Source organism: Ixodes scapularis, unplaced genomic scaffold (genome assembly GCF_016920785.2).
Source record: "Ixodes scapularis isolate PalLabHiFi unplaced genomic scaffold, ASM1692078v2 PGA_scaffold5__190_contigs__length_132052651, whole genome shotgun sequence".
Taxonomy (NCBI): domain Eukaryota; kingdom Metazoa; phylum Arthropoda; class Arachnida; order Ixodida; family Ixodidae; genus Ixodes; species Ixodes scapularis.
This window is the reverse complement of record NW_024609880.1, coordinates 82,201,059-82,213,246: the sequence shown is the minus strand read 5'-3', so window position 1 is coordinate 82,213,246 and position 12,188 is coordinate 82,201,059.

Genomic DNA, 12,188 nt, shown 5'->3' with positions numbered 1-12,188 from the left:
AGGCCTCCTGCCCCCAGCTGCAGAAGCCTGCGAGCCGTCCTGTGCGTGGGTACCCCCCCCCCCCCCCCCGCCCCATGCGTCAACCGAGAACGAGTAACTACGACTCGACACCTTCCTAAAAGGGTCTGTGCCAACCTCGCCTACTTGCCCCTTGCCCTGAACCCCCTTGACTGTCGTCGGGAGGTCCAATGTTTTTACAACAAGCTGGGTCGTCAAGTGTCTAAATTCCTAATCCAGGGAAGCCCCAGGCAGCTGGAATAGCTCCCCCTCCCCCCGAGGGTCCGCACCAGAGCGAAAGTTTGCCGCAGATGCTGCAGACCTTCTCAAGCGGCTGGCTGCAGTTTCCCCACGGCGAAGGCCGGCTGCCTAACCGTGTTCGAGATCATTGAACGGCCAACAAATGCCCAAGCTTGGGCCGAGGGGTGGCTGGCAATGAGGAAATGAACTAGTGGAGTTGAGAGGTAGCGGCCAGTGTTGGAGAGACTGGGGTAACATGGGAAATAGAGGGGCAGAAGACCGTTGGCAGCCCAGTTCCAGCTGCAACTACGGACAGCGTGGCCATTCTCGCAGCCAATGCCTGCACTGGTGTTGCCGGGGCCAGTGGAACCAGGGAAACCAACAGGGCCCGCGACGCTGAACTTTGAGATCTCGCTGCTGTCGGCCCAAGCTGGCGGCAGCGAGTTCCAGCCTCGGGATGAGCGAGTCGCCAGCACTTCTCTCGTCTGTGTCGCATACGACCTACAGATCAGTACATCGAGCCTCACATGACACTTTGTCTACTTGCTGTTCCTTTGCCACCCTTCTTGATAACGGAGCAGAAAGTTTATGTATTGGAGACTTTTTTGAGCTGTGCAAAACAAAAAAAGAACCACTTTTTTCTAAAATACACTTCTGCAGTGCGCTGCGAGGCTCGGCATTCTATTCGACGAAGAAGCACGCTGGCATTTTCTTTACGTGCCAGGAGTGAACGTGCCAATTACCTTTTGGTGGAGATTTTATTGCAGGCGAAAAGCTTTTGCTCGACTTTGATGTTGGCGGCTATTGGCCGGATGGACATTCAGCTGGATATGACCCCCTTCACAAGGCGAGAGGATTGCATTACCGGCGCAACTCTCCCGGCTCTCTGTACAACAAGGCTTGCTGCGGCCTTTCCTGCAGGTGTCTAAGACGCCCTGCAAGTGCTTCCAGCGTCCAGGAAACAAAAGCAACAGCTAGAGAGCAGCTTGCAGCCATTTCCACCAAAATACTACACGGGAGTTCCGGAAAAGACTGATGTGCTGCTGTATCGAATCGAGACTGGCGACGCTCGACCAACTGTGTGCAACCCAAAGCCCCTCATCGTCCATGTACGAGCTCTCCTGAATGCAGCACTACAGGAGTGGATCGACACCGGAGCTGTTTGTAACTCCCAGAGTCGTTGGGCTTCTCCCGTCGCAGCCCCAACGCTGTATTGGTGAGAGATTCATACCAGTTTCCCTTGATCAACTCGATCAGCAACACGAAAGTGTTCACAACGCTTGACTGCAGTCTAGGATAATCGAGATAGACCCAGAGGAGGTTTCGACAACCGCTTTCACCTGTGACAGGGGAGCGTTCGAGCCTTTCAAATTTGCCGGATACCTTTCAACATCGAATCGACATTGGTGTCGATGATACAAAGAGCAAGTTTGTGATGGCGTACATGAATGGCGTCATTTTCCCCAATCTTTCAATAAATACCTCGAAAATGTTAGGATTGCCCGCGAGCAGATACAGTATGCCAACTTGACAGTTCACCCTGAAAAGAAAATGAACCTTCTTGGCTTTGCTTTGAACTCGAATTTTTCACCCCAATCGGGACAAGATGTGCGCGATAACCGATTGCCCGCAACCGCAAGACGTCAAGAGCTTGCAATGCTTTCTAGAATTGATTGGGTGTTATTGCCAACTCGTGCCACACTGCGCCAAGATATATAGCTAACCCTTTGCATTTGCTTTTGTGCAAAAGAGAAAATTGGCATTGGAGACAAAAGCAACAAGACGCTTTCCCTCAGCTCTTGAAGGCAATCATCGACTTTGCTTCGTTAGTTTCCAGGTCTTTTTACCCGTTTGTTGATCAAACTGCTGCCAGCGACTCGGGCCTTGGGGCAGTCCTGCTTCAGGAACACAACAGTGTTCTTTGGCCAGTTACCTTCACCAGCCGCGTGCCGACAGCGGCCAAACACTACTATTATGCAATGCAAAGGAGTGTCTCGCCATTATTTTTGCCCTAAAAAAAATTAACATGTATTTCAATGGCACATACTTCCAAATTCAGACAAATCAAGTGTTCTCCTGGCCGAATAATTTGCGGAATCCAGTCGGACGTCTTGCACAATGAGCTCCGACATTGCAGGCATAGCACTAAGCCACTACATACAAAAAGGGAGTTTTGTTGCGGCAGATGTGCTCTCCTATGGTCCTTTGCAGGTCCTTCCCACTCAGGACGAAGATGCATTGGCGCGAATAACTGGCAGTGTGGCCGACTGATGATGGGGAGCTCTTTCTACAGGTGTGTGAGAAGCTTGCAGAACAAAGGGTAGGCCGCACCGAGAGCAACGGTAGTTACGACTCATATTTGCTGAGAGAGAATGGACTTCTTCTCAGCTACATTTTTCAAGTAGACGATGCCGCCCATGGTTCGCCTTTCAGGATTTTGAAACTTCGAACGCCGTTCATCAGTCACTTCCATGATTCAGCCTCATCAGGTCACAGCAGCAGCAGTATTACTTGCAATAAGTTACGTCATGTCGAGACTTGATCAGGAATCAGGCAGGATATACGAAGTATGCCCACACTTGCCCAGGATGTCAGAAGTCAAAGCCACGCGAAGGTCTCCTACCAGGATTTATGCAACCAATCGAAAGCCAATCTTTTTGGCAGATTGTTTCCTGCGACTCGTAATAGGATTGTTTCCTCATAATCCGTACAGTAATCAGTATCTTCCTGTCGTGACTGATCACTTCACGAAATTGGTGTTCCCTTTACAGAAGCTTCTTTCGCAAAATATCTGGGATTGCCTTCTAGCCGTCCTTACCATATTCCGCTTTCTTACAGAGCTCATGGTAAATCATATTTCCGGAGCAAAGTTGTCTCGACATTTGTGCTGTGCTTGGCGTACAGTACAAGCTCACTTCTCTGCAGTGCTTATAATCTGTTGTGCAGACTAGCTGTTCGTTGGCAGAATGCATCACATGCACAGCGAAAGGGAACATAAAAGCAGCATAATATATTATTGGTTTCCCAGGGAAACGAACACAAGACGTGTACACTTGAGATTATAGAGTATTGCTTCTTACATATGATCTGATCGGTGTGGTCATTGCTTCAGTTTATGTGGTTAATTAAAGTGGCGTTTTTATCTTACATTCAGTCAATGAATATTGTTTCAGGTGCTTCTGATACGCTGCCTGTAGGCACTGGATGCTATGGTTGTGACTGCGACTGGGGCAGAGTAGCAGGCAACCACTTGCCTCCTGCATGGTGAAAACAATGGGGGACTGACCACCAGCGACACATTTTCCAGCTTCCGTGCCCTGGTTGTGCGACTGAATACAAGTGTTTTTGTTCTACTGGGTATAGAACAGTGTTTTTCTCACCAAAAAAAGTAAACATTGCATCGTTCAATGGTCGGTCTTCACACAAAAGTATTGTTAGCCGTGAGAGCCAAGTGACAACTTACTATTGCCCACTTCAAAGTTATAATCGATTTGCATAACTTCTCACCAAGAACACTCGGGGTTTTGTTGGCTGACATCTTCTCGGCGCTTCTGTGCAAATATTTTCATACTCCGTTTCACCTTACAACTGACTGCAGCGGACGTAATGAGCTATTGGAGCCAATGAGCAATAAGTAAAATAGCAGTGCCCCTAGCAGTTCAGGTGCACTCTGGGAGCAGGAGACTGCCAATAAGTAGTTTTGGTTTCACTGGGTTGTGAATCTGTCGTCTGCTATCGTCTCCACATTGCCATTATGTCGTCGTGGATTGCTCTACACTTGTGAACGATGCACTAAGTGCCCTTTTCTTCTTGTCGCTACAATTCTGACACAACGAATAATGAAACAATTCATTTTGCTGGCACGGCTTTTGAGCGAAAACATTCCAACGGCAAACTGAAGTGAACGTAGAGCGACGTACACCGAATGCCATGCCAGCTCGCTGCGTGCATTTGTTTGCCACCTCGAAAACATCCACTGAGACTAGCACTCATTTTATAACACTTTTGCTTCGCCACTCGCTATTTGCAAAATTGGGCTAACACAATACATAACGAAGCTCGATGTACAAGAACGTTCAAGCACAAACGTGAGCCCTTTGCTACGTTGCTGTGTGAAAATTGGCCGCGGAAGCAAGGGTGTTATAGAAACAAAGTACTAGTCTCAGTGGCTGTTCTCAAGGTTGCAAACCAATGCACGCAGTAAGCTGGCACGGCATTCGATATGCATTCACTTGACTTCACCGTTATGGTGTTTTTGCTCGTCCCCCGTGTCAGAAAAAATCCTAATTGTTTCGTTATTCACTGCGATTGATATGTAGCAACGAGAAAAAAAAAAGAGTACTTACTGCATCGCGCGCAAGTGTGGAGCATCCACAACAACATGAGAAATGGCGGTGCGAAGACAAAAGCACAACAGATGCACGACCCAGTGAAACCGAAACTACCCATTGACAGTCTCCTGCTCCCACAGTGCACCTGAACCACTAGGGACACTGTTTTTTTTGCATATTGCCCATTCATAGCTGTTTGAGTTTCCCATGACCTCCAAGAGGAAGCATATTTTTTAAGATGTTTTTTTTTTTTTGGTGACATGATGAATTTTGTGAATTGCAGATTATCTTGAAACAGCGAGACTAGATACAAGTGAAGGGCCAAATTTTTGCCGAATCGAAAATTCGGTGCCGAATCTTAGGATTTAACAGAACCGAATTTTCGCCTATCTTTTTTAAACATTTGGTAACAATATTCTGTTGCCAAACCTAAAAGTTGATATTTTGTATTTCAGGGAAAAAAGGTTTAGGTTTCTTTTTAAATGCATATTGACACAGTTATTACTAAATAAGGTAATATTCTGCAAGATAATTGTATAGGTGTCATTTTTGCAAGTTTACTGGCAACTTTACAGTGACTTTTTGCAGAAGTGGTGTGACACCGAGGTTGGGTAGCACTATATAGCCCCTAAGAGCAGAACAACGCAATCCTTTGAATCCGGGTGTTTTACCGACAACATAACCGACAGAGCAGCTCGCCGCGAGTCATGTGGTACTGCTTATTAAAACATAAACTCCGAGTTCACACTTTTCGAAACTAGTCTGTTGTGAGGTTCGCAGAGCCATATTGGCTGGGAAGGCTCGTACGCTACACTGTTTAGGAACAAGGTTTGTTATTCCTCCTTCAATGCACATACGAGTTACCCAGTAAATGAATAACTGACATTCCTTTCAGTGGTTGAAATCAAACCTTTTTGCCAAGGCACAAAGGAGAATGGTGGGGACATAGGCAAATGCTGAGTGCGCATGTCTTGGCATCTGCAACAGTTACTCTTGCAGATGCCGTGTGTAAATGCACTTCCAGCATGCTTCTTGGTGCTTGGCAAAAGTTCTACTGTCCGAACAAACCTCTGCATAATCATTCGGCTTTGGCTAAAACTATTTTTATTTGTTTCGTCAAAGGTTAGCAAGGCATGAACCCGTGAATTATCGAGAAGAGATAATGTTGCAGATGGGAGGGGAAACCGTAGCGTAGACTGGAAAATGCGTTTAGCTTTGTATGTCTGAATGGCATTGAACTTGTGTTAAATGTTTGTGCTGTCATGCACAGCTGCCCGGGTTTGATTTATACAGATCCAGTCTACCTCCTCGGTGAAAGCCCCATTTGTTAAAGACCAACAGGAGGGCTGCTTTGCCAAGGTGTAGCCTCTTCAGGATGTCTGTGGCGGCACATGAAAAGAAAAGTCAATGCAGTATTACGTGGGAGGGACGTAAAAAAAATATGCAGAGAGCCTGTATTTAAATACTCGTCTGTGGCGCATCGGAACACAAGGAGGGGCATACATGCAATGGATAGCATAAAAAGCATGAGGAACACACGATGACGAAGCAAGCAAGCACAGTCACTGGGCAAAATTGAAGGGGGCACAAGCATGTGGACGCCCGCGGAGGGAGGGCAAACACATGCACAAGGCGTGCAAAGACAAGACAAACTTCTAAGTTCTAGGCGCACATACGCATAGCTTACCTCTCGAAACCATTGGCAGGGTTGGATGGGCAGTATGTCGCCTCAGAGTCTGGCATGTTGCTGGGAGCAGGAAATATGCAGTTGTATGGCACCTCGCTGCTGCAGTAGGGGACGGCAGAGTCGAAAGTATCCAACGGTACTGGCTCCTCCACGACCAGGGAGATTCATCTCGAGTGCGCAGTCCCTCAGGATCCTCTCTGCCTTGCAGGATGCAGGAGTCCAGCTGCTGAGACTAGGACCTGCTAATAGCACTTTTATGCTACAATGTTTTCCACAATGCCTGGTTTCTTACACTTAGAAGAATGGAAAGTCGGGCGAGTTAGTGAGAATTCATCGTAGGGAACAGCAAAAACAGACGTGGACGTTGAAGAATCACACGGGACGCTCGTCCCGTGTGGCTCGCGCACTGGCCGTTCACTCCTGGGAACCCGCACGACAAGCACAGGCACAGGCACATTCGCTCGTTTCGCTGCGTTTTGGCTGCGCATACACGCTCTAAGCTCGCGAACGATGCGTGTTCTCAGTTATGAAGCTCGAACCGGCAGGCCGGGATTGCTTGCGAGATGTGGCAGCTGTTTGAGAAAACAGAGCCGTGCATTCTGGTCCAAGTAAATAAACTGTACCGCAGAACACGACGACAATGAGTGTGCAGGCGAGCTGGTAGATGCTGATCATGTTCAAAATTATCCGAGTCTGTGGTAAAAGGAAGAAAACCTAGGTCCTAGAAGGAAAAACAAGATCGTGATGTTTTTAGGCTTAGGTGGACATCGGCTTCATTCCGGTATGGGCAGCATTGCCTTTTGTGACGCTGTACGCGTGGGTAATCCTCCCCCACTGAGTACAAATAAAGTATTAGTATCCTTTTGATTCAGGTAACGTCATGCTCGCAAACTTTCGCATTCTGTTGCCATCACTAGTGTCTCAGCGATATTCAGCTCTCTACGATGCGTAGTTTATTTACGCGGATCGAAAAACACGGTTCTCTTCTACAAAACACCCTTCGCATACGTATGTCACACAGACTGCTGCACAATGCGACGTTGAAACTCACAAAAAGCACGAAACACTTACCGGGACTTTTTCGCGGGTTCCTCGCTCGGTCCCGACGGCGACGGGAAGCAGAGGCGTCGGTACAGCAGACTGATGGCGTCCACAACTACGGTCACCGCTGGCCCGCTGGCGAACGCCTCGAAGGTGTCCGCACGGAAACGAGGAATGTGGAGGAGCTCCTCGGTGGTCGTTTTCTTACCCGGTGCAACGTAACCATTCGCGTCTTCGCGAACCTTGCTCCGAGAACGGGATGAAGTGGGAGCATCGGGAAGAAACCCGGCAGACGACGGAGTTGAATTCGACGGAGCGACGCAGGCGACGCAGCCGCGTCGCCGCGCGGGCACATCACTCCCGCGTAACAAGGCAAGGAGAAAACATAGTTCGCTCGTTTTCAATCAATAATAGCTGCATTAGGTCACCTACACCCTTAGATTCGACGTGGTTGTCAAAATATAATGTGCATGTGTCTAAAAAGAGCAATATTTGTAACTTTCGGAATCTCCACGAGATAAACAATTTTTATTGGTTAAATTTTATGGCGGTGGTGGGGACACATAATGGACTCCCCAAGAGGAAATAGTGCCAGCGTATTTCTTTTGCTGCGAGTTTATTTCGGCGTCTTGCCGTCTATAACTGGTCATTTTCATTGACTGAAGCCCAACAAACAATATGCTTTCAAAAACAAACTTCTCCAAAAAGCACTTGTGTGCCCCTTTAAGATACCTAATAAGAGAAAGAAAGGACAGTTTACTATCAAAAATAAGCCCTAGGAACCTCTGCTCCAGTTTTGTTGGAATTGGAGTGGAGTGCAAGGTCACCGATGGATCTACTGTAGCTCCCCGTAAGCGAGAAAAGCAAACAGAAACTGTTTTTTTCTGGTGAAAACCTAAAGCCGTTTTGATCAGCCCACTTGAGCAGATTGTTTACTGCTAATTGGATCCTATGTTCACAGAAAGCAATGTTACAGGATGAGACGGATATCTGAAGATCATCAACATAAAGTGATAACTGTACGGATGACGGGATGGCTCGGGCTATCAAGTTTATTTTTATTATAAAAAGGGTGACACTCAATACGCCTCCCAGGGGAACACCGTTTTCTTGGTAGAACTCTCGAGAGTAGGTAATGCCTAATTTGACACGAAAGGTACGTATCGCCAAATAGCTCTTTACGAATGCTAGCATCCTGCCTGAAATGCCATAGCTATACATATCTTGTAGGATGCCCTGCCGCCAGGCAGTGTCGTAAGCCTTTTTTAAATCGAAAAAAAGACAGAGAGGCAGCACTGCTTATTTACGAATGCCTCACAGATGGTAGACTCCAAGCGGACGAGATGATCCAATGTAGATCGTAACGAACGGAAGCCACACTGATATTTATCAAGAATATTTTCTTTTTGTAAAAAGTACATGAGTCGCTTGTTAAGCATTCTCTCCAGAGTTTTGCTAAGACAGCTTGTTAGCGCTATTGGGCGGCAACTGGATGCACACGATGCATCCTTTCCAGGCTTTAGGAAAGAAATGACGGTTGCCACTCTCCAAGACGATGGAAATGTACTCTCCTGCCAAATGCGATTAAACAAATACAAAATTATGTCGAGTGTGGAACGCTGAAGGTGAGAAAGCATATGGTAGTGAATTCCATCTGGTCCAGCAGACGTAGGTTTAGTTTCATGAAGTACCCGTTCCAGTTCATTCAGTGTGAGAGGTAAGTTGTATGCTTCTCGAACTCCGCCGGATGTCCGCACGGATTGGAATTCTGCTTGTCTCTTGTGTTTCAGAAAAGCAGATGAACAATTCTGAGAGCTAGAAACACGTTAAAAGTGTTTCCCAAGGAGATCTGCCTGTTCTTCTAGGCACTCACGGCACAGTCCGTTTTCAGAAAGAAGCGGTACTGAGTAAGCCCGGTAATGCCCATTGACTTTATGTACTCTAACCCATACTTCCTTGGTGGTGGCAGTGCTGTTAATAGAGGATGCATAACCTTGGAAAATGTGACGCTGTGAGATGCGGCGGATGTATCTCGCATGACCCTTCATCCGCTTGAATCTGATGAGATTAGTCACTGTTGAGTAACATCTAAATATGCCCCATGCTCTGTTCTGCTTTTTTCTTGATTTTTCACAGTCGGCATTCTACCATGGTTTACGGCGGCGGGGTAAGCGAGATGAAGTCATAGGGATAGCTAAAATTGCAGCATTGAGGATGTGGGCGCTAAGCAAATTGGTGACTTCATCGATAGACAGTTTGTTAAGTGATGTACAAGCGAGCTGGGTTGCCTGGTTGACGACAGACCAGTTTGCTTCCTCAAACTTCCAACGGGGAGTTCGTGTAGGCACAGTATCAGGTGGATTTAGTCTGTTCAGAATGATAGGAAAGTGATCGCTCCCATAGGGGTTAGGATCGACAGCCCAGGAAAACAAAGGAAATAATGTTGGATCGCAAAGAGACTAATCAATAGATGTAAAAGAATGAGTTGGGGCACAGAAATACGTAGACTCTCCTTTGTTCAGCAAGCATATAGCTGTCGAGGAAAGAAAACGCTCTATCATCGAGCCACGTGTATCTCGTCTTCTACTACCCCAAAAGAGGATTATGAGCGTTAAAGTCACAGAGAATTAGGGCAGGTTGGGGTAATTGGTCGTGAAGTGATTCAAGCTCTTCGCGGGATACAGGATAACGTGGAGGAATGTAAAGCGAACAGACGGTTATTACACGGTCCAACAGAACACGAACTGCCACGGCTTCCAGAGTGGTATTCAAAGAAACCTCAACACATGGGGTAGACTGCTGGACAACTATAGCTACTCCACCAGAACTGTGCGACAGAAGAGGTCTGTCCCTGCGAAAAACCTGAAACCGCCTTAGGATATTAGGGTGACTATTGTTTAAGTGCGTTTCCTGAAGACAAAATGCTATAGGGTGATGCTGGTCTAACAGAGAGTGCACGTCGTCGTAGTTTCGAAGCAACCCTCGACAGTTCCACTGCAAGAATGTTGCCATTATGCATGAATTAGAAGAAAGACCAATCATTTAGACCTAAAAATCAATTTTGATGCGGGGTGCATTTTTCTTCTTAGATGTGTTCTTCGGCCTATCTGTGTTACCACAGGAGGTCGAAGGTAAGGACTCCGAGCTTGAGTGGGGCCTGTCGTCCTTGGACGTGGGCCCGCTCTCGTTCATCGGGTTATCAGGGGCCGCCTCTGGCTGACCCCTAAGGGCCTGTGACCCCGACGGCTCACCAGGTTTTCGGGCGCCTTCAGAGGGACGAGGAGGAAGTCCCCGACCTCGAGGCACCTGGGTTTTGGATGGCGCAGGGATTGAAGAACCCTGCGCTTGAATGAACACCGAAGCGATAGGATCTGCATTTCGCTTTGGGGTTGAAGTGGTTTGTGCCCCTCCAGATGAGGTTGAGGGGGACTGAGCGGGCGGACGCAGGTCGTCCGTTGACGCCTGCTTTCCCGTTGGTGCCGTCGACCGCGCCGGTCCCCTGCGCGTGGCCTCGGCATAAGAGCCTTAAGAAATAAAAAGTATCTTTTCTGTGCCCCTGGGTAAGAAATATTTTCTTTCGCCTTTAGTGAGAAAATTTCCTTCTCTCTCTACCACAGGGGACAGCTGCGAGAATATGCTGGGTGTGTTCCTCGGCAGTTGACGCAAAAATGGTTATTGTTGCCACAGTTGTCGGAAGGGTGGTCAGTGCTTGCACATTTTGCACAGGTGGCTTTTTCTCTGCAGGCTAGTGACCCATGTCCAAAGCGCTGGCAGCGGAAGCAACGCCTTGGATTGGGGACGTAGGGGCGAACTTTGCAGTTGAGATACCCGGCTTTAACTGTGGAGGGGAGCGTCGTCGAGTTGAACGTTAGCACAATGTGTTTTGTGTCCCGTTCTTCACCGTCGCGACGGATAGTGATACGTCGCACAGCGACCACCTCTTGATCTTGTAGTCCCTCAAGTATTTCGTTGGTAGATATTCCAAGGAGATCATATTCAGAGATGACCCCCTGTGTGCTGTTTAGTGAGCGATGTGAGTCACGAATACTTTGCTATCTCTTACTTGGTTGAGTGCAAGAAGTGCTTTGCTTTGCTCAGCATTTGTGACCTCCACAAGCAGGTCGCCAGATGGAAGTTTTTTGGCTTTAAAAGATTTTCCAATCACAGTTTCTAGAGTCTTTGCGGCCAAGAACGGGGAAAGCTTTGCGAGTGGTTGATCTTCGTTCTCCGAGTGTATTACTAAAAATTTAACAAAACTGATGACTGGCAAGGTAGAGTTTGTCGATATTGTCACTTCGGTCCGGACCCTTTTCAGAGCCCGATCAAGGAAAGATTTAGTTTTGGAACCCATATGAATGGGAAAAGGATTTCGGCACCTGCGGTGTGCCGCCCACCATCGAGCCCAACTTAGGGAGTAGTCAGCAGCCCATAACAAAATGGGGTTGCTAAAGCTGCTGATCTACTAGCACTTGCCCAGATGCTATACCCAAGTGTGGTTAGGATAAGAGTATATGCCACCACACAAGGTTGGCCCTTGCCACCAAAGAAGGTGAAAGTGAGGGAGAGGGAAGGGGAAAAAATAGAAAGAGGGGATAGTAGAACAAATGGCGACTAGGCTGAATCATCCTGGCCGGGCCTTACCAGGACTCCCGTCTACGAGAAGCGGGGGCCGAAGTGGTGTATTGCCTCGCCCGGGGGGCCCCGAAGGGTTTAAATATACCCCGGGGTCGGCTCAACCACCAGGATGCCCTTTTTTCCCGGACACGGGAAAGCCACGCACAGCCAGACGTGGGCGGGCGAATCCGCATGGCTCGGGGTCCGTGGAGACGCCACTCTCCAAACACCTGCTTTCACAGGTGCCCCCTGCGGGGAGTGCAGGCGATCTGGTGAAT